The 21,529-nt window shown below is 42.3% G+C and overlaps 1 pseudogene; it reads right to left on the minus strand.

Annotated features, from left to right (window-relative positions):
• Positions 1–10,496: 10,496 nt before the first annotated feature.
• On the minus strand, positions 10,497–20,801 carry LOC135511463 (digestive cysteine proteinase 2-like; annotated as a pseudogene).
• Between the last annotated feature and the right edge of the window lie 728 nt (positions 20,802–21,529).

A 21,529-nucleotide genomic window follows, 5' to 3' on the forward strand; every position in this document is an offset into this window, starting at 1 on the left:
CTCACAATCCTCAGCGTTGAGAGACAGTGGCGTGTATGCATGGATGCCAAGGGAAGCCAGGCTTCCCCCCAAAAATGAACTAATATATATATATATTTCATCTCTCTCTGTTTCATAATTGTCCTCCAATTCGCAAGAGGCTGAATGTATCTCACAGGAGAAAAATCTAAATTCGTTTTTTCCCCTTCCAGACCTCATCTATTTTTTCTCTCAAATGTTTTGCTCAAATGTATTTACATCCCTGTTAGTGAGCCTTTCTTCCTTTCCCAAGATAATCCAGCCACCTGACAAGTGTGGCATATCAGAAAGCTGATTAAACAGCATGATCATTACATAGGTGCACCTTGTGCTGGAGACAACAAAAGGCCACTCTAAAATGTGCAGTATTGTCACACAACACAATTCCACAGATGTCTCAAGTTTTGGGGGCATGCAATTGGCATGCTGACTGCAGAAATGTCCAGAGATATTACCAGAGAATTTAATTTTCATTTCTCTACCATAAGCCACCTCCAATGTTGTTTTAGAGAATTTGGCAGTACATCCAACCGGCCTCACAATAGTAAACGACGTGTAATGCATCGTGTGGGCAAGCGGTTTGCTGATGTCGACGTTGTGAACAGAGTGCCCCAAGGTGGCGGTGGGGTTATGGTATGGGCAATGAACACAATTGCAATTTATCGACGACAATTTGAATGCACAGAGATATCATGACGAGATCCTGAGGCCCATTGTCATGCCATTCATCTACCGCCATCACCTCATGTTTCAGCATGATAATTCACAGCCCCATGTAGCAAGGATCTGAACACAATTCCTGGAAGCTGAAAGTGTATCAGTTCTTCCATGGCTTGCATACTCACCAGACATGTCACCCATAGAGCATGTTTGGGATGATCTGAATTGATGTGTAAAACAGTGTTTTCCAATTCCCTCCAATATCCAGCAACTTTGCACAGTCTTTGAAGAGGCTTTCTTTCTCTACAGTATTTGTGCTGCAGTGTTTTATGTGTTGGGGGGCTAGGGCCAGTCTGTTATATCTGGAATATTTCTCCTGTCTTATCCGGTGTCATGTGTGAATTTAAGTATGCTCTCGCTAACTCTCTCTTTCTCTCTCTCGGAGGACCAGACCCTAGGACCATGCCTCAGGACTACCTGGCCTGATGACTCATTGTTGTCCCCAGTCCACCTGGCTGTGCTGCTGCTCCAGTTTCAACTGTTCTGCCTGCGGCTATGGAATCCTGACCTTTTCACAGGACGTGCTACCTGTCCCATACCTGCTGTTTTCAACTCTCTAGAGACAGCAGGAGCGGTAGAGATACTCTGAATGATCGGCTATGAAAAGCCAACTGACATTTACTGCTGAGGTGCTGACATGTTGCACCCTTGTGATTATTATTATTTGTCCCTGCTGTTCACCTATGAACATTTGAACATCTTGGCCATGTTCTGTTATAATCTCCATCCGGCACAGCCAGAAGAGGACTGGCCACCCCTCATAGCCTGGTTCCTCTCTAGGTTTCTTCCTAGGTTCTGGCCTTTCTAGGGAGTTTTTCCTAGCCACCGTGCTTCTATACCTGCATTGCTTGCGTTTTCGGGTTTTAGGCTGGATTTCTGTACATCACTTTGAGATATCAGCTGATATAAGAAGGGCTTTATAAATACATTCAATTATTTTTGAGTGGGACAACATTCCACATGCCACAATCAACAGCCTGATCAACTCTGTGCGAAGCAGATGTGTCACATTGCATGAGGCAAATGGTAGTTACACCAGATAATGACTGGTTTTCTGATCCACAACATCAAATTAACAATGGTTTATTAATCAAACAGGGGCAGGCAATAGACAGGTCAAGGCAGGCAGGGGTCAGTAAACCAGAGGTGAGGCAACGGAACCGGACGGCAGGCAGGCTCAGGGTAGACAGAGGTCAATAATCCAGAGGTGGGGCAAAGGTACAGGTCAGCAGGCAGGCTCGGGGGCAGGCTCAGGGGCAGGCAGAGTGGTCAGGAAGAGTGGTCAGGCAGGCGGGCTCAGAGTCAGGACAGGCAAAAGTCAAAACCAGGAGGGCGAGAAAAAGAGAGACTGGGAAAAGCAGGCGCTGAGACACAAAACCGCTGGTTGACTTGACAAACCAAACAAACTGGCAACGGACAAACAGAGAACACAGGTATAAATACACAGGGGATAATGGGGAAGATGGGCGACACCTAGAGGGGGGCGAAGACAATCACAAAAACAGGTGACACAGATCAGGGTGTGAACTAATTTATTTATTTTCAGCATGACAATGCCCCCGTGCAGAAAGTGAGGTCCATACAGAAATTGTTGAGATTGGTGTGGAAGAACTTGACTGGAGAGAGAGGAGGGAGGCTGTTATAGCATATTAATGCCCATGATTTTGGAATGAGATGTTCGATGAACAGGTGTCCACATATCTTTGGTCATGTAGTATAGCTCTCATGCTAGAAAATGTTTGAGACCCCTGGTTTAGAATTAAATACTGTATTTAATTAAAATATATATATATTATGTATCCACATCTTTGTTGTTCCTTTCTTCCTGGATTTCAAGCACAGTACATGTGCAGTGAGATATATGACAAGGGTGTGTCCCCAACTATGAGGACAATATAAACAAGTCAAAAGGATCCTGCATATTGACATTAGCATTTCATTATGTTGTATTTGATGTGCAAGATTGAGATACAGAGTGGATAGAGGGAGAGAGAAGAAGTGGACTCTGCAGTCCCTGGTCTCAGTATGATCTAAGTCCAGATGTGCATTAGACACACATTAGTGCACCCTGCATGAATAAATGATGTGTGCTAAGCCAGGGGGTCCTAGCTTTGTGCAGAACTAACCTCAGTAGACAACAGCAGTCAGCCTAGAAGGAGAGTCTAGAACCCCATAACATCATCTTCTTCTTCTTAGTCTTAATGATGACTATATGGCATGCCAATTGGATTTTATCACTCATTAGTACATACATTTTTTCTGCAGTCCTATCATAATATTGAGAAAATTGTTCAGGTGTAAAGTTTGTAATTCCTTTTACTGGTTTTAACAAGCATTTGGTTAAACTTAAAATTTTAGTATATTGTAACAGATTATGCAATTGTAGTTTTTTATATACAGCAGCAAGTATTGTTCAGTGATCAATATCAGACAGGGTTTTGAGATCAAATCAATTCTATTTTAGCCTCACTAGGGTTGACTTGTGTGCCAGCTCATCTTGATGAAGGTATTTTTCCTGTTAATTCATAGAATACACCAAAGTCACTCTCACTGTAATTGAATACATGTTAATGTTCAATTCATAAAACATTTAGAAAACATTGCCTTGAACCCCAAAAGAGTGTGAATGACCTCGCAAAGCGAGCAACACAGTAATGAGAGCACTGCAGTATCCTCTAGTGAAGTAAATTGTTAATGCACAGAGAGAGTGTCTTTCTATTACATATAGTGAGCTCCGAAAGTATTGGGACAGTGAAATGTTTTGTTCATTTTGGCTCTGTACTCCAGCACATTGGATTTCAAATGATACAATGTAATTAGGTTATAGTGCAGATGGTCAGCTTTAATTTGAGGATATTTTCATCCATATCGGGTGAACCGTTTTGAAATTATAGTCCTCTCATTTTAGAGGACAAAAAGTATTTGTACAAATTCACTTATATGTGTATTAAACTCGTCAAAAATGTAGTATTTAGTCTCATATTCCTAGCATGCAATGATTACATCCATCTTGAGATTACACACTTGTTGGATGCACTTGCTGTTTGTTTGTTTTGGTTGTGTTTCAGATAATTTTGTGCCCAATAGAAATTAATGGTAAATAATGTCTTGTGTCATTTTTTGTCACTTTAATTGTAAATAAGAATAGAAAATGTTTCTAAACACTTCTACATTAATATGGATGCTACCATGATTACAGATAGTCCTGAATGAATCCTGAAAATGATCAAATCAAAATCAAATGCATTTATAAAGCCCTTCTTACATCAGCTGATATCTCAAAGTGCTGTACAGAAACTCAGCCGAAAACCCAAAACAGCAAGCAATGCAGGTGTAGAAGCATGGTGGCTCCCTAGAAAGGCCAAAACCTAGGAAGAAACCAAGAGAGGAACCAGGCTATGAGGGGTGGCCAGTCTGTCTGTGCCGGGTGGAGATTTTAACAGAACATTGGCAATATTGTCAAATGTTCATAACTGACCAGCATGGTCAAATAATAGTAATCACAGTGAACAGGTCAGGGTTCCATAGCTGCAGGCAGAACAGTTGAAACTGGAGCAGCAGCACGGCCAGGTGGACTGGGGACAACAAGGAGTCATTATGCCAGGTAGTCCTGAGGCATGGTCCAAGGGCTCAGGTCCTCTCGAGAGAAAGAAAGAAAGAAAGAGAGAGAGAAAGAGAGAATTAGAGAGAGCATACTTTAATTCACACAGGACACCGGATAAGACAGGAGAAATACTCCAGACATAACAGACTGATCCTTAGCCCCCCGACACATAAACTACTGCATCATAAATACTGGAGGCTGAGACAGGAGGGGTCAGGAGACACTCTGGCCCCATGCGACGATACCCCCGGACAGTGCCCAACCGGCAGGATATAATCCCGCCCACTTTGCCAAAGCACAGCCCTCACACCACTAGAGGGATATCTTCAACCACCAACTTGATGAGTAAGAAAGTTACAGATGCATAATCTATTCTTATTTCAAATAAAGTGACTCCAAAATGTTTTGTGTGTGTAGAGCAAGCTGGGCTGGTGGAACTTTGTGTTTGTTCCTTGTGCCCTCTGGGTAACTGGGCTGGTGGAGCTCTGTGTTTGTTCCCTGTTCCCTCTGGGTAACTGGGCTAGTGGAGCTTTGTGCTTGTTCCCTGTGTCCTGCTGGATAACTGGGTTGGTGGAGGTTTGTTTTTGTTCCCTGTGCCCTGCTGGGTAACTGGGTTGGTGGAGGTTTGTGTTTGTTCTCTGTGCCCTGCTGGGTAACTGGGTTGGTGGAGCTTTGTGTTTGTTCCCTGTCCTGATGGGTAACTGGGCTGGTGGAGCTTTGTGTTTGTTCACTGTGCCCTGCTGGGTAACTGGGGTGGTGGAGCTTTGTGTTTGTTCAAATCGAATCAAATGTATTTATATAGCCCTTCGTACATCAGCTGATATCTCAAAGTGCTGTACAGAAACCCAGCCTAAAACCCCAAACAGCAAGCAATGCAGGTGTAGAAGCACGGTGGTTAGGAAAAACTCCCTAAAAAGGCCAAAACCTAGGAAGAAACCTAGAGAGGAACCAGGCTATGTGGGGTGGCCAGTCCTCTTCTGGCTGTGCCGGGTGGAGATTATAACAGGACATGGCCAAGATGTTCAAATGTTCATAAATGACCAGCATGGTCGAATAATAATAAGGCAGAACAGTTGAAACTGGAGCAGCAGCACGGCCAGGTGGACTGGGGACAGCAAGGAGTCATCATGTCAGGTAGTCCTGGGGCATGGTCCTAGGGCTCAGGTCCTCCGAGAGAGAGAAGGAGAGAATTAGAGAACGCACACTTAGATTCACACAGGACACCGAATTGGACAGGAGAAGTACTCCAGATATAACAAACTGACCCCAGCCCCCAACACATAAGCTACTGCAGCATAAATACTGGAGGCTGAGACAGGAGGGGTCAGGAGACACTGTGGCCCCATCCGAGGACACCCCCGGACAGGGCCAAACAGGAAGGATATAACCCCACCCACTTTGCCAAAGCACAGCCCCCACACCACTAGAGGGATATCTTCAACCACCAACTTACCATCCTGAGACAAAGCTGAGTATAGCCCGCAAAGATCTCCGTCATGGCACAACCCAAGGGGGGGGGGGGGCGCCAACCCAGACGGGATGACCACATCAGTGAATCAACCCACTCAGGTGACGCACCCCTTCCAGGGACGGCATGAGAGAGCCCCAGTAAGCCAGTGACTCAGCCCCTGTAATAGGGTTAGAGGCAGAGAATCCCAGTGGAAAGAGGGGAACCGGCCAGGCAGAGACAGCAAGGGTGGTTCGTTGCTCCAGAGCCTTTCCGTTCACCTTCACACTCCTGGGCCAGACTACACTCAATCATATGTCCCACTGAAGAGATGAGTCTTCAGTAAAGACTTAAAGGTTGAGACCGAGTTTGCGTCTCTGACATGGGTAGGCAGACCGTTCCATAAAAATGGAGCTCTATAGCAGAAAGCCCTGCCTCCAGCTGTTTGCTTAGAAATTCTAGGGACAATTAGGAGGCCTGCGTCTTGTGACCGTAGCGTACGTGTAGGTATGTACGGCAGGACCAAATCAGAGAGATAGGTAGGAGCAAGCCCATGTAATGCTTTGTAGGTGTGCAGTAAAACCTTGAAATCAGCCCTTGCCTTGACAGGAAGCCAGTGTAGGGAGGCTCGCACTGGAGTAATATGATCAGATGTTTTGTTTCTTGTCAGGATTCTAGCCGTATTTAACACTAACTGAAGTTTATTTAGTGCTTTATCCGGGGAACCGGAAAGTAGAGCATTGCAGTAGTCTAACCTAGAAGTAACAAAAGCATGGATACATTTTTCTGCATCAATTTTGGACAGAAAGTTTCTGATTTTTGCAATGTTACATAGATGGAAAAAAGCTGTCCTTGAAACAGTCTTGATATGTTCGTCAAAAGAGAGATCAGGGTCCAGAGTAACGCCGAGGTCCTTCACAGTTTTATTTGAGACGACTGTTCAACCATTAAGAGTAATTGTCAGATTCAACAGAAGATCTCTTTGTTTCTTGGGACTGTCGTGTCTTTGGCTATGCCGGATTAAGTGATATGACATGCTATTCTATAAAATAATTTCTCCGTAATTAATATTACCTGATTGAGCTTATCATGTAAATGTAATTAACTAGAGAGTCGGGCACCACAAAATAATATTTATAGAGCTGTTATCTTGCGAATAAACTCTAGACCTGGTAATATTTTACATCAATAGCAGTCAACATTAATCGTGACCTTAATTCAGTTTCATCTGAAAGTTGTAAATTCTTAATTAACTGCACAAACCCTGGCTAACAAGTTGAATCAGCAATCCAAAATTGGGTTTAATTAATTATTTACTAAATACCTAACTAATCACACAGAATTACACACACACGTATTTAAATCATAACTTGATTACAAATTACGTCATAAAGGAAAACGTCCCTAGCGGGCGGAACAGATATGACAGCTGGTTACACAAAAGAAAAGGGCTGGGTTTGAGTGAAAGAGCGGGAAGACTGAGGAACAAAGGCGAAGCTGTGCTATCATAAATACAGTATCTTATGTATTCTAAATTACCGCCAATTTGAAAAAGGAAAATGCAATAAATATTTACTCTGAGCTGCGCTTCAGTAGGTTGGTGGTAGATGGAAGGCTGTGTTGCCCAACCGAGTCCTTTGTCCCTTGAAGAATGTCTCTGGTGGTCAATTGGATACGTTGTCGTAATGTCGTTGTGTGGTAGATACTCTGTCTGTTCCTTCCTAACCCTCGTTTGCATCTGCTGTTGCTAACTCAACGGCTAGAGGGTATCACCTCTGTAGTGAATGAGAGTTCAAAGTTCATACCATTCGCAACCAAAGCTTGCGTTTGCGTTTTTCAACCATTCCGCAAAATTCTTGATAACAAACTATAGTTTTGGCAAGTCGGTTAGGACTAATTCGGTTAGATCTACTTTGTGCATGACACGAGTCATTTTTCCAACAATTGTTTACAAACAGATTACTTCACTTATAATTCACTGTATCACAAATCCAGTGGGTCAGAAGTTTACATACACTAAGTTGACTGTGTCTTTAAACAGCTTGGAAAATTCCAGAAAATGATGCCATGGCTTTAGAAGTTTCTGATAGGCTAATTGACATCATTTGAGTCAATTGGAAGTGTACCTGTGGATGTATTTCAAGGCCTACCTTCAAAATAAATAAACACCATGGGACCACGCAGCCGTCTTACCGCTGAAGAAGGAGATGCATTCAGTCTCCTAGAGATGAACGTACTTTGGTGCGAAAAGTGCAAATCAATCCCAGAACAACAGCAAAGGACCTTGTGAAGATGCTGGAGGAAACAGGTACAAAAGTATCTATTTCCACAGTAAAACGAGTCCTATATCGACATAACCTGAAAGGCCGCTCAGCAAGGAAGAAACCACGACTCCAAAACCGCCCTAAAAAAAGCCAGACTACGGTTTGCAACTGCACATAGGGACAAAGATCGTACTTTTTCGAAAATGTTCCTATGGTCTGATGAAACAAAAATAGAACTGTTTGACCATAATGACCATTGTTATGTTTGGAGAAAAACAGGGGAGGCTTGCAAGCCAAAGAACACCACCCAACCATGAAGCACGAGGGTGGCAGCATCATGTTGTGGGCGTGCTTTGCTACAGAAGGGACGGGTGCACTTCACAAAATAGATGGCATCATGAGGGAGGAAAATTAAGTGGATATATTGAAGCAACATCTCCAGACATCAGTCAGGAAGTTAAAGCTTGGTCACAAATTGGTCTTCCAAATGGACAATGACCCCAAGCATACTTCCAAAGTTGTGGCAAAATGGTTTCAGGACAACAAAGTCAAGGTATTGGAGTGGCCATCGCAAAGCCCTGACCCCAATCCAATTGAATATTTCTAGGCAGAACTGAAAATGTTTTTGCGAGCAAGGAGGCCTACAAACCTTACTCAGTTACACCAGCTCTGTCAGGAGGAATGGGCTAAAATTCACCCAACTTATTGTGGGAAGCTTGTGGAAGGCTACCTGAAGTGTTTGACCCAAGTTAAACAATTTATAAGCAATGCTACCAAATACAATTGAGTGTTTGTAAACTTCTGACCCACCGGTGATGTGATGAAAGAAATGAAAGCTGAAATAAATCAATCAGTCTCTACTATTATTCTGACATTTCACAATCTTAAAATAAATTATCCTAACTGGCCAAAGACAGGGAATGTTTACTAGGATTAAATGTCAGGAATTGTGAAAAACTGAGTTTAATGTATTTGGCTAAGATGTTTGTAAACTTCTGACATCAACTGTAGATGAAGGGGAGATTGGACTTGGCTCCCTCTAACCCTATTACAGGGGCTGAGTCACTGGTTTATTGGTGCTCTTCCATGCTGTCCCTAGGAGGGGTGCGTCACTTGAGTGGGTTGAGTCACTGACGTGATCTTCCTGTCTGGTTTGGCGCCCCCCCTTGGGTTGTGCCGTGGCGGAGATCTTTGTGGGCTATACTCAGCCTTGTCTCAGGATGATAAGTTGGTGGTTGAAGGTATCCCTCTAGTGGTGTGGGGGCTGTGCTTTGGCAAAGTGGGTGGGGTAATATCCTGCCTGTTTGGCCCTGTCCGGGGGTATTGTTGGATGGGGCCACAGTGTTTCCCAACCCCTCCTGTCTCTGCCTCCAGTATTTATGCTGCAGTAGTTTATGTGTCGGGAGCCTAGAGTCAGTCTGTTATATCTGGAGTTTTTCTCCTGTCTTATCCGGTGTCCTGTGTGAATTTAAGTATGCTCTCTCGAGTTCTCTCTTTCTCTCTTTCTCTCTCTCTTTCTTTCTTTCTTTTTTTCTTTCTCTCTCTCAGAGGAACTTGGCCCTAGGACCATGCCTCAGGACTACCTGGCCTGATGACTCCTTGCTGTCCCCAGTCCACCTGGCCGTGCTGCTGCTTCAGTTTCAAATGTTCTGCCTGTGGCTATGGAATCCTGACCTGTTCACCGAATGTGCTACCTGTCCCAGACCTGCTGTTTTCAACTCTCTAGAGACAGCAGGAGTGGTAGAGATACTCTGCATGATCGGCTATGAAAAGCCAACTGACATTTACTCCTGAGGTGCTGACCTGTTGCACCCTCGAAATCCACTGTGATTATTATTATTTGACCCTGCTGGTCATCTATGAACATTTGAACATCTTGGCCATGTTCTGTTATAATCTCCACCCGGCACAGCCAGAAGAGGACTGGCCACACCTCATAGCCTGGTTCCTCTCTAGGTTTCTTCCTAGGTTCTGGCCTTTCTAGGGAGTTTTTCCTAGCCACTGTGCTTCTACACCTGCGTTGCTTGCTGTTAGGGGTTTTAGGCTGAGTTTCTGTACAGCACTGTGATGATGTAAGAAGGGCTTTATAAATAAATTTGATTTGATCTATCTCGGCTGCAAGGTGCTTGTATTCCTGAAATATTTAAATGAAATTTTAATGCCTCATTCATTACGAGATAAATAATAATATCCACTGGAAACAATTTGAATTCATCTGCTTCATACCTTGCTGTGCTCCTTCATCAATTCCAAAAGGTTTGTGATATTCCTCAGTTTATCTTTGGTCATATTGATTGGATTGAATCACGTTTCCTCTCCAGTTCGTCTTTTAATTGCTAGTAAATTATTTGGAAAAAGGAGGGACATTTTTTGCGTTTTATCTACAACTTTTCATAGATGTTATTCTTCAGTATTTGACATTACCATCAGGTCTCTTAGGAAGTCAGTACAGCTGTTGTTGAGGCTCCATGTCCTTTTTTACCATATCCTCTGCTTGTGCCACAGCCTCTGCCAGATTCATCAACGCAGAGCCCCACGTCATCAGGGACTCTGCCGCCTCATTGGCTACAGCCAGGTTGTCATCCAATGGAGTTGTCATATTGTTCCTGATGAAGTCCAATACTGAGAGGGACACATGTATTACCCTTTGCACCTTGAGTCATATCTATCAAGAACTTGTGTCACATTGATGTATGGAATGTCTCATTCAAAAGAATGCTAAATAAAGTGCTGCCCTGTACTGTAAGTGACTTTTATCACGTTTGTGAGCCTCCTCTTGCTCCCTGGCAGCCTCCTTGTCTGGTTACTGCAGCCAAGTTCTCTCATCTCCTGCACCATGAGCTGCACCTCCTTCATCATCCTGGCCACCTCCTCCACTGCCACATTTATGTTGGGTATACTAGATTTTGCCTCCCTCAGGTGATGAAGGAGATCTGAGAGTGCAAGAAAAGAGGTGGGGATTATCATGACAATGATGCATCATTATATTATCATATTGAAATACTTTGAGTTATAGTTTACCTTCTATATGCATTAAGAGATAGAGCTTCAGAGGTAAGACAACCACAACAGGTCCTCTGGGCAGCATTGCCGTAGTTACCCACTTTGTAGCGCTCACATCGATGTCCATCAGTATTGTACTGACAGTTCTGGAAAATAAAGTGTTCTCACTGTTTATCAATGAAGCAGGCTTGTGGAATGTTGGTGGTATGGTTCATGATGTGAGAGGTAATGTAGTCTGGCATGATGCTAATCTGTGGATATGACTGATATCCATCTGGATCAGCAGGTTTGGAAAAAGCAGAACTAAGCCATACAGTATGTTTACCTTACTGGTGAGTCAGAAATGATCTATCCTGCTGTGTGTGTAGTGCCTTGCAAAAGTATTCATCCCCCTTGGCGTTTTTCCTATTTTGTTGCATTACAACCTGTAATTTAAATAGATTTTTATTTGGATTTCATGTGATGAACACACAAAATAGTCGAAATTGGTGAAGTGAAATTAAAAAATAACTTGTTTCAAAAAATAAATTAAATATTAAAAAAACTGAAAAGTGGTGCGTACACATGTTCACCCCCTTTGCTATGAAGCCCCTAAATAAGATCTGGTGCAACCAATTACCTTCAGAAGTCACATAAGCCTACGCTAGCGGGACAACTTCCGGTGAAACTGGAGGGCGGCGCAATTCAAATAAATCATTTAAAAAAGATATGGATATTAAACATTTAGGTACATGTAAGTGTCTTATATCGGTTGAAAGCTTATATTTTTGTTAATCTAACTGCACTGTCCGATTACAGTAGCTACTACAGCGAAAACATGCCATGTGATTGTTTGAGGACGTCACCCCATTTCAAAATATTTTTCCACAGGCACAGGTTTCATAAATTCACAAATAGCGATTAAATATTCACTGACCTTTTGAAATTCTTCCTCTGATTTGTCATCCAAAGGGTCCCAGCTATAACATGTAGTGTCGTTTTTTAAAATCCTTCTTTATATCCCAAAAAGTCAGCGCCATCGATTTGAGTAATCCACTCGTTCAACATGCAGAGAAAGGAATCCGAAAATCTACCCTTAAACTTTGTTTCAACAAGTCAAAATACATTTCTATGTATTCCTGAGATACCCTGAAATGTAATCAAACTATAATATTACTTACGGAAAGAAGTATGTTCAATAGGATACCGATTTTAGCAGGTGCATCCTGTCTTCATGGTGCGTGCAAACACACATTTCCAAGACTGTGTCCCTGTACTAAAACTGCTATTTCTTATTCGTTTTGAAAGTTACAAGCCTGAAACCTTGAACATCGACTGCTGACACCCTGTGGAAGCCATAGGAATTGCACCCTGGGAGCTAATTTTCAGTATGCCCTTATACTTGCCATTGTAAGAGGATGGTCTCTCTCAAAACAATTAATTCTGGTTGGTTTTTCTTTGGATTTTCTCCTACCTTATCTATTGTGTTATATTCTCCTATATTATTTTAACATTTCTACCAACTTCAAATTGTTTTCTTTCCAATGGTACCAATTATATGCGTATCCTGGCTTCAGGGCCTGAGCAACAGGCAGTTTACTTTGGGAACGTCATTCAGGCGGAAATTGAGGAAAAACGGGCCTAGCCCTAAGAGGTTTTTAAATAAAGTCCACTTGTGTGGAATCTGAGTGTCACATGATCTCAGTATATATACACCTATTCTGAAAGGCCCCAGAGTTTGCAACACCACTAAGCAAGGAGCACCACCAAGCAAGTGGCACCATGAAGACCAAGGAGCTCTCCAAACAGGAGAAGTACAGATCTGGGTTGGGTTATAAAAAAATATCTGAAACTTTGAACATCCCAATGAGCACCATTAAATCCATTATTAAAAAATGGAAAGAATATGGCACCATAACAAACCTGCTAAGAGAGGGCCGCCCACCAAAACTCACAAACCAGGCAAGGAGGGCATTAATCAGAGGCAACAAATAGACCAAAGATAACCCTGAAGGAGCTGCAAAGCTCCACAGCGAAGATTGGAGCGTCTGTCCATAGGACCACTTTAAGCCACACGCTCTACAGAGCTGGGGTATATGGAAAAGTGGCCAGAAAAAAGCCATTGCTTAAAGAAAAAAAAGAAAAAGGCATGTGGGAGACTCCCCAAACATATGGAAGAAGGTACTCTGGTCAGATGAGACTAAAATTGATATTTTTGGCCACCAAGGAAAACGCTATGTCTGGCACAAACCCAACACCTCTCATCACCCCAAGAACACCATCCCCACAGTGAAGCATGGTGGTGGCAGCATCATGCTGTGGGGATGTTGTTCATCGGCAGGGACTGGGAAGCTGGTCAAAATTGAAGGAATGATGGATGGCGCTTAATACAGGGAACATCTTGAGAGAAAACTGTTTTAGTCTTCCAGAGATTTGAGACTGGGACAGAGGTTCACCTTCCAGCAGGACAATGACCCGAAGCATACTGCTAAAGCAACACTTGAGTGGTTTAAGGGGAAACATTTAAATGTCTTGGAATGGCCTAGTCAAAGCCCAGACGTCAATCCAATTGAGAATCTGTGGTATGACTTAAAGATTGCTGTACACCAGCGGAATCCATTCGACTTGAAGGAGCTGGAGCAGTTTTGCCTTGAAGAATGGGCAAAAATCCCAGTGGCTAGATGTGCCAAGCTTATAGAGACATATACCAAGAGACTTGCAGCTTGTAATGGCTGCAAAAGATGGCTCTACAAAGTATTGACTTTGGGGGGTAAATAGTTATGCACGCTCAAGTTATTTCTTGTTTGTTTCACAATATAAAATATTTTGGTAAGCATGTTGGGGAAATCAAATGATACAAACCCCCCCAAAATCAATTTTATTCCAGGTTGTAAGGCAACAAAATAGGAAGAATGCCAAGGGGGGTGAATACTTTTTCAAGCCACTGTATGTGTGCGTGTGTGTGAGAGAGAGTGATAGAGGGAAAGAATGATAGATGGAGAGTGAGAGAGAAACCCACCAGACATCTCCCTGTTTGTTCGTCACATTCATTGGACAGGCCGTTACAGTTGCAGGGTACACACTGGCCCCTAGGAGGCCTTGTCCTCTCTGTAGTATCTAGGGCCACATCTCTGTATCGAGGGGAAAAGTCTGATGAGTTAAGGCAGCTTTTTGAACGCAAAAGTGTTTATTCTATAAAGTTCCAATTTATTTATTTATTTTTATTCAACCTTTATTTAACCAGGTAGGCAAGTTGAGAACAAGTTCTTATTTACAATTGCGACCTGGCCAAGATGAAGCAAAGCAGTTCGACACATACAACGACACAGAGTTACACATGGAGCAAAACAAACATACAGTCAATAATACAGTATAAACAAGTCTATATACGATGTGAGCAAAGGAGGTGAGATAAGGGAGGTAAAGGCAAAAAAGGCCATGGTGGCAAAGTAAATACAATATAGCAAGTAAAACACTGGAATGGTAGATTTGCAATGGAAGAATGTGCAAAGTAGAAATAAAAATAATGGGGTGCAAAGGAGCAAAATAAATCAATAAAATACAGTAGGGAAAGAGGTAGTTGTTTGGGCTAAAATATAGGTGGGCTATGTACAGGTGCAGTAATCTGTGAGCTGCTCTGACAGTTGGTGCTTAAAGCTAGTGAGGGAGATAAGTGTTTCCAGTTTCAGTGCTTTTGTAGTTCGTTCCAGTCATTGGCAGCAGAGAACTGGAAGGAGAGGCGGCCAAAGAAAGAATTGGTTTTGGGGGTGACTAGAGAGATATACCTGCTGGAGCGTGTGCTACAGGTGGGAGATGCTACGGTGACCAGCGAGCTGAGATAAGGGGGGACTTTACCTAGCAGGGTCTTGTAGATGACATGGAGCCAGTGGGTTTGGCGACAAGTATGAAGCGAGGGCCAGCCAATGAGAGCGTACAGGTCGCAATGGTGGGTAGTATATGGGGCTTTGGTGACAAAATGGATTGCACTGTGATAGACTGCATCAAATTTGTTGAGTAGGGTATTGGAGGCTATTTTGTAAATGACATCGCCAAAGTCGAGGATTGGTAGGATGGTCAGTTTTACAAGGGTATGTTTGGCAGCATGAGTGAAGGATGCTTTGTTGCGAAATAGGAAGCCAATTCTAGATTTAACTTTGGATTGGAGATATAGAAAATACAGATCAGTTTTTGGACTCATGGGTTTTGGTTCATTTGTATGACATCAAAGTGGTATTTATTATAATCCTAAACGTCTCATCTTTCGTCTCTTCTTGATTTACAGCATTTCCCTCATTCAGACAACAACAAATGTTAAAAAGTAGCCCAATTAGTGGGAGGGATGGGGGCATCTTGTTGTGCTCATGTTGATAACGGCTGTCAGTGACTACCCAGACAGCGTTGTGAAGTGGAGAACCTGAGCTCTGATTTTATGTATAGCATGTTTCAATTTAGGTGTTTATACAGGATGACAGGGGCTGTGAGTGGAAAGCAAGGACTACCAGGACTATAGTCCTACGTGTTTTCGGCCCGTCCTGAACTTTACGCAGCACATTATTTAATTGAAGAAAGCTTGGACGGGCGGAAAGAAAGGTAAAACACGACCCTAGTTAGAAGGACATGCACTGTTTATCTCTATTGTCCTGCTATTCAAAATCATTATTTAATGTAAATATGGACTTGCCAAGCAACCCATTTTATGTAAGTCACTCAGACACAATTTTGTTGTGAAAATTCCAGAGGTTTCAATTCAAAACCATTGCTTGTTTGAGTTGTAAATCAAGGTGTGGTATATTGCACAACTAAATCAACACATGACCAAAGAACAATGGGGATCATCATCAATTGATGTAAAAAGGGCTTCAGAAATAAATTTGATTGATTGATTTGAGGACACACCACCTGAAGATGAAAGTATCAAAAGTTCTGTCGTTTGGACCATTTGGTCCCCTTAGAGAGGAATCAAGAAATAATTTTCAAATGTTTAATCTGTCTTTGTTTGTGTACCCTGTGTATAAAGGGTATATAACAAAGTATTGAGAAACTTTTGTTATTGACCAAATACTTATTTTCTACCATAATTTGCAAATAAATTCATTAAAAATCCTACAATGTGATTTTCTGGATTTTTTTTCTCATTTTATCTGTCATAGTTGAAGTATACCTATGATGAAAATTACAGGCCTCTCTCATCCTTTTAATTGGGAGAACTTGCACAATTGGTGGCTGACTAAATACTTTTCTGCCCCACTGTAACTTTCACACATTAACAAGTCCAATACAGCAACTGCAAGATAAACATCTTGTTAATCTACCCATCGTGTCCGATTTCAAAAAAGCTTCACAGCTAAAGCACAACATATGATTATGTTAGATCACCGCCAAATCGGAAAAACACACAGCCATTTTTCCAGCCAAAGATAGGAGTCACAAAAAGCAGAAATATAGATACAATATACTAATGTTATTCACATAATTAAAGATAGACTTCTCCTTAATGCAACCTCTGTGTCAGATTTTTTAAAAACTTTACGGAAAAAGCATAATCTGAGAACGGTGCTCAGAACCCAAAACAGCCAGAGGAATAGCCACCATTTTGGAATCAACAAAGTTAGAAACAACACCATAAATATTCACTTACGTTTGATGATCTTCATCAGAAGGCACTCCTAGGAATCCCAGTTCGACAATAAATGACTGATTTGTTCCATAAAGTTCCATCATTTATGTCCAGCACAGTAATCCATCTTCATGAAGCGCGAGCATTTCATCCAGACAAAAATTTGAAAAGTCCCGTTAGAGTCCTTTAGAAACATTATACCTAGCTGCTAGCTAGGCATAATGCTATGCTAGGCTATCGATAAACTTACACAAATGCTTGTCTTGCTTTGGCTGTAAAGCATAATTTCAAAATCTGAGATGACAGGGTGATTAACAAAAGGCTAAGCTGTGTTTCAATATATTTCACTTGTGATTTCATGAATATGAATATTTTCTAGTAATATTTTTTGTCCGTTGCGTTATGCTAATTAGTGTCAGTTGATGACAATTCCCCCGGATCCGGGAGAGGGAGTTCCAAGAGTTAACATACAACATCAATAATGTTCCAACCGGAGAATTCCTTTGTCTTCAGAAAGGCACTGGAACGAGAGGTAACTCTGAGAGCCCCTCCTTTATAGTAGAATCCTCATTCAAGTTGACATCTAGTGGAAGCCCTAGGAAGTGCAACCTCATCCATATCTCAATGTGTACTCGGTAGGCCAAGCTTTGAAAAACTACAAACCTCAGATGTCCCACTTCCTGGTTGGATTTTTCTCAGCTTTTTGCCTACCATATGAGTTCTGTTATACTCACAGTCATCATACAAACAGTTTTAGAAACAGTTTTCTATCCAATACTAATAATAATATGCATATATTAGCATCTGGGATAGAGTAGGAGGCAGTTCACTCTGGGCACGCTATTCATCAAAAGCGAAAATGCTGTCCCCTATCCCAAAAAGGTGTGCCTTGTTAAAAAGTTCATTTGTGGAATTGTTTTCCTTTTTAATGCGTTTGAGCCAATCTGTTGTGTTGTGACAAGGTAGGGGTGGTATACAGAAGATATCTCTATTTGGTAAAAGACCAAGTCCATATTATGGCAAGAACAGCTCAAATAAGCAAAGAGAAACGACAGTCCATCATTACTTTAAGACATGAAGGTCAGTCAGACCCAGAGTTACCTCTGCTGCAGAGGATAAGTTCATTACAGTTAACTGCACCTCAGAAATTGCAGCCCAAATAAATACTTCACAGAGTTCAAGTAACCGATACATCTCAACATCAGCTGTTCAGAGGAGACTGCGTGAATTAGGCCTTCGTGGTCGAATTGCTGCAAAGAAACCCCTACTAAAGGAGAACAATAAGAAGGGACTTGCTTAGGCCAAGAAACATGAGCAATGGACATTAGACCAGTGGAAATATGTCCTTTGGTCTGAGGAATCCAACTTTGAAATTTTTGTTTCAAACCACGCGTCTTTGTGAGACGCAGAGTAGGGGAATGGATTATCAACACGTGTGGTTCCCACCGTGAAGCAAGGAGGAGGAGATGTGATGATGCTTTGCTGATGACACTGTCTGTGATTTATTTAGAATTTAAGGCACACTTAACCAGCATGGATAGCACAGCATTCTGCAGCGATATATTCCATCCCATCTGGTTTGCGCTTAGTGGGACTATCATTTGTTTTTCAACAAGACAATGACCCAAAACACACCTCCAGGCTGTGTAAGGGCTATTTGACCAAGAAAGAGAGTGATGGAGTGCTGCATCAGATTACCTGGCCTCCACAATCACCCCCGACCTCAACCCAATTGCGATGGTTTGGGATGAGTTTGATCACAGAGTGAAGGAAAAGCAGCCAACAAGTGCTCAGCATATGTGGGAACTCCTTCAAGACTTTTGGAAAAGCATTCCTCATGAAGTTGGTTGAGAGAATGCCAAGAGTGTGATAAGCTGTCATCAAGGCAAAGGGGTGGCGACTTTGAAGATTCTCAAATATAAAATATATTTTTGGTTACTACATGATTCCATATGTGTTATTTAATAGTTTTGATGTCTTCACTATTATTCTACAATGTAGAAAATATTAAAAATAAAGAAAACCCTTTAATGAGTAGGAGTGTCCAAACTTTTGACTGGTACTGTACATGAAAAAGTAACCCCAATATGACATTTTGTGAGAATGTAAACCATGTTACTCCCACCTGTGATTCACCGACCGTTTTGATGATCCAATATGCTTGTCCCTCTTCAGAGCCATAGCCAACCAGCAGCACTGCATGACTGAGGTTGTTGGGGTTACAGCTTGGCTCCTCATATATTCCTGTTTGACCAATAATAGCACTGGTTACAATGAGGCAAGCTCAGAAAGGGAAAATGCATTTTTTTATGGAATCAAAAAACGTTTACCTGGACTATCAAAGTTAATATTATGTACAGGAACAAAAAAAACACTACATTTAGTTGTCAAGCGTCAAGGTATGAAGACCAACCTGAACTGTAGAACATGAAGCTTGGGTGATCTGCATCCACATCAATGGTGATTGGGCCAATGGTTGCCACAGCAACTGCTCATCTCCAGTGGGTATGAACCTCTAATCAGTAATCCTGGCAACTGACTGACTGCTTTCATAGAAACAGGGCTGGGAATCCTAGAAATACAGAAAGGTGTCTCAACACTTGTACTTCTTAAATCACATGTTTCTATTAACATTATGTAACGTTGGTCTACACGGACAGGGATGTCCCCAGTTAGACTCTTACCACTGATGTGTAGGGGTAGGTGTCTGTGGACTGAAGCCCATTCTGAAGCACATAATCATAGGCATTAGCCATCCAGGCTCCACTGCAGCCATTGGTGCCATAGCGCTTGGAGCAGTCCACAAGGTTTTGCTCACTCAAGGACACCAGCTGACCTGTCCTCTTGAACATTTGTCCTTCAATGGCCCCCGTAGTGCTAAACGCCCAGCAGGAGCCACAGTCGCCCTGTGAGGAGAAATCAACAGAACTCAAACTTCCGAGTTTGCACTGACATTCTACTTCCAGAAGTGTTTTAAGAAAAGCCTCACCTGGTCTTTCACCTCAGTGACATAGCCCATGGCTCTGTAGTCAACGGTAACAGCCTCTAACTTCCGAGCACTGGCACGGAGCTTTTCGAGCTGATGCATTCTTCCCTTTTCTCTTTATTTTGCTATGAGAAATCTATGATAGGACAGGGAGTACTTCTCAAGGTCTCCCTAATCTCAAGGGAATGGAACTGTCGGCTGGGTAGTGATACACAGTGGTGAGAACTCTGGAAAAGGATACAAGTCACCTACTGTTTGTGTGTATGTATGTGCGTAGGATACCTACTGTTTGTGTGGAAGTATGTGCGTAAGTAGGGAGCAAGTATAAAATGGATGTCTTTGTATAATGGACTTCAGAGTGCTCTCGTGAATAAACATTTTGACTATTGTAAGCTGGGAACTCTTGTATGTTTCATTCAACCAGAACCTTACAAACTCTGTGTTGCAGACTGAGTAGATTAATTAAAGTTTATGAACATTGATAATGAAATTCTCATAACAACATCCTTGTCCCTCTGATAAAACTGTTATTATTCTCATCAATCACCCTCATGTTCTCCTCCCAAATGGCCTTCCTCTCAATGTCATCCGCTTCAGAATGAACAAACAAATAGTTGATTATTGTGAAGGTGTGTGTCTGGGAGGGAGAGAATTAATTATTGAATGTTTACAATGCGTCTTCATGTAGGCCTATATGAAGTTGAGTAGCCTAATCCAACAGTAACTATTGAGACGTGTTTGTGAATGCAGGCTGTGTCTATGAGTACGTGTATAAAATAACATATAACCTTCTTGTCGTACGACACACCGTTGCTCCTCTTCCATGTTTGCCACTCTGATGGCCCCTGCACCTCCTCATCCGAGTCTGACGCCACGTGGAGACGATCAGACAGCAGTATAGAGAGCAGCACTGCTCTCCCCATGAGGCTGGCCCATTGAACTGGAGGGATGAATGATCAGAGTATAGTATTTCACCAAATGTGTTCGGTCGTAAATTACTTTACTGCAATTTATACCATTTTGGAGAGAGAATTCTATGGACACACTATAAATGCTCTGAGATTTTGAATGTAATGTTATAACATCAATGCAATCAAGTTAGACTAAATGAATGTCAATAACCTGGCACCACCTGCTGGAAAGTTGGGCTGTCTTGTGTTCATGTTCTGAGACTAATTCCACACTCTGACCGTGACCGGTCATCACCACCTCTTTCATTGCCTGTGATGAAGGGTGTGCTCCCCACGGGCCTGTCTGAATTCTGAATCCCCATCACCTACACACAAGAGGGACATGCCAACAGGGGAGAAAACAACCCTTATTAGACAATCCCAGGTTACAGAGTGTAAACACAGTATGTCACTATTCAAAGTAGCCTACATCAGAGTTTTTTGACACTCCTCACAACAATAGCTTAGCGGTGCCAAGAAAATATGCTGGTCTACTCGAAATACAGCCCATCTCTAAAAACCTGCCAATTACCTACAATTAAACAGATACAACAACACCTCACGGCACAACGTGAACTGTGAAGAGAGACACACACAAACACACACGCAAACATACTCTAACACACACTTTACACACATTGGAGTATTGCACATTGTAATTGTTTTTATCCTGTTTGGACACCAGGAATGATAGCTGCTGCCTTGGTAGCAGGTGAGCAGCTAATGGGGATCCTAATAAATACTAAAACATTATGCACCCTGATATTTTGGTGTCAGGCTGTGCTTTTGTGTAGGCCCAGGCACCCATTGCATCATTGAAGCTTGTGCTTATCTTCTGAATGACTAGCGTAGCCTGTGAAAACAGTCATGTTTCTTCTCCCAAGGTTCATCACAAACTAATACCTTTGAAACAGTTGTGGCAGCAAAAGCTGCTTAACATG

This window comes from Oncorhynchus masou, chromosome 24, assembly GCF_036934945.1.
Source record: "Oncorhynchus masou masou isolate Uvic2021 chromosome 24, UVic_Omas_1.1, whole genome shotgun sequence".
In the NCBI taxonomy this organism is placed as follows: domain Eukaryota; kingdom Metazoa; phylum Chordata; class Actinopteri; order Salmoniformes; family Salmonidae; genus Oncorhynchus; species Oncorhynchus masou.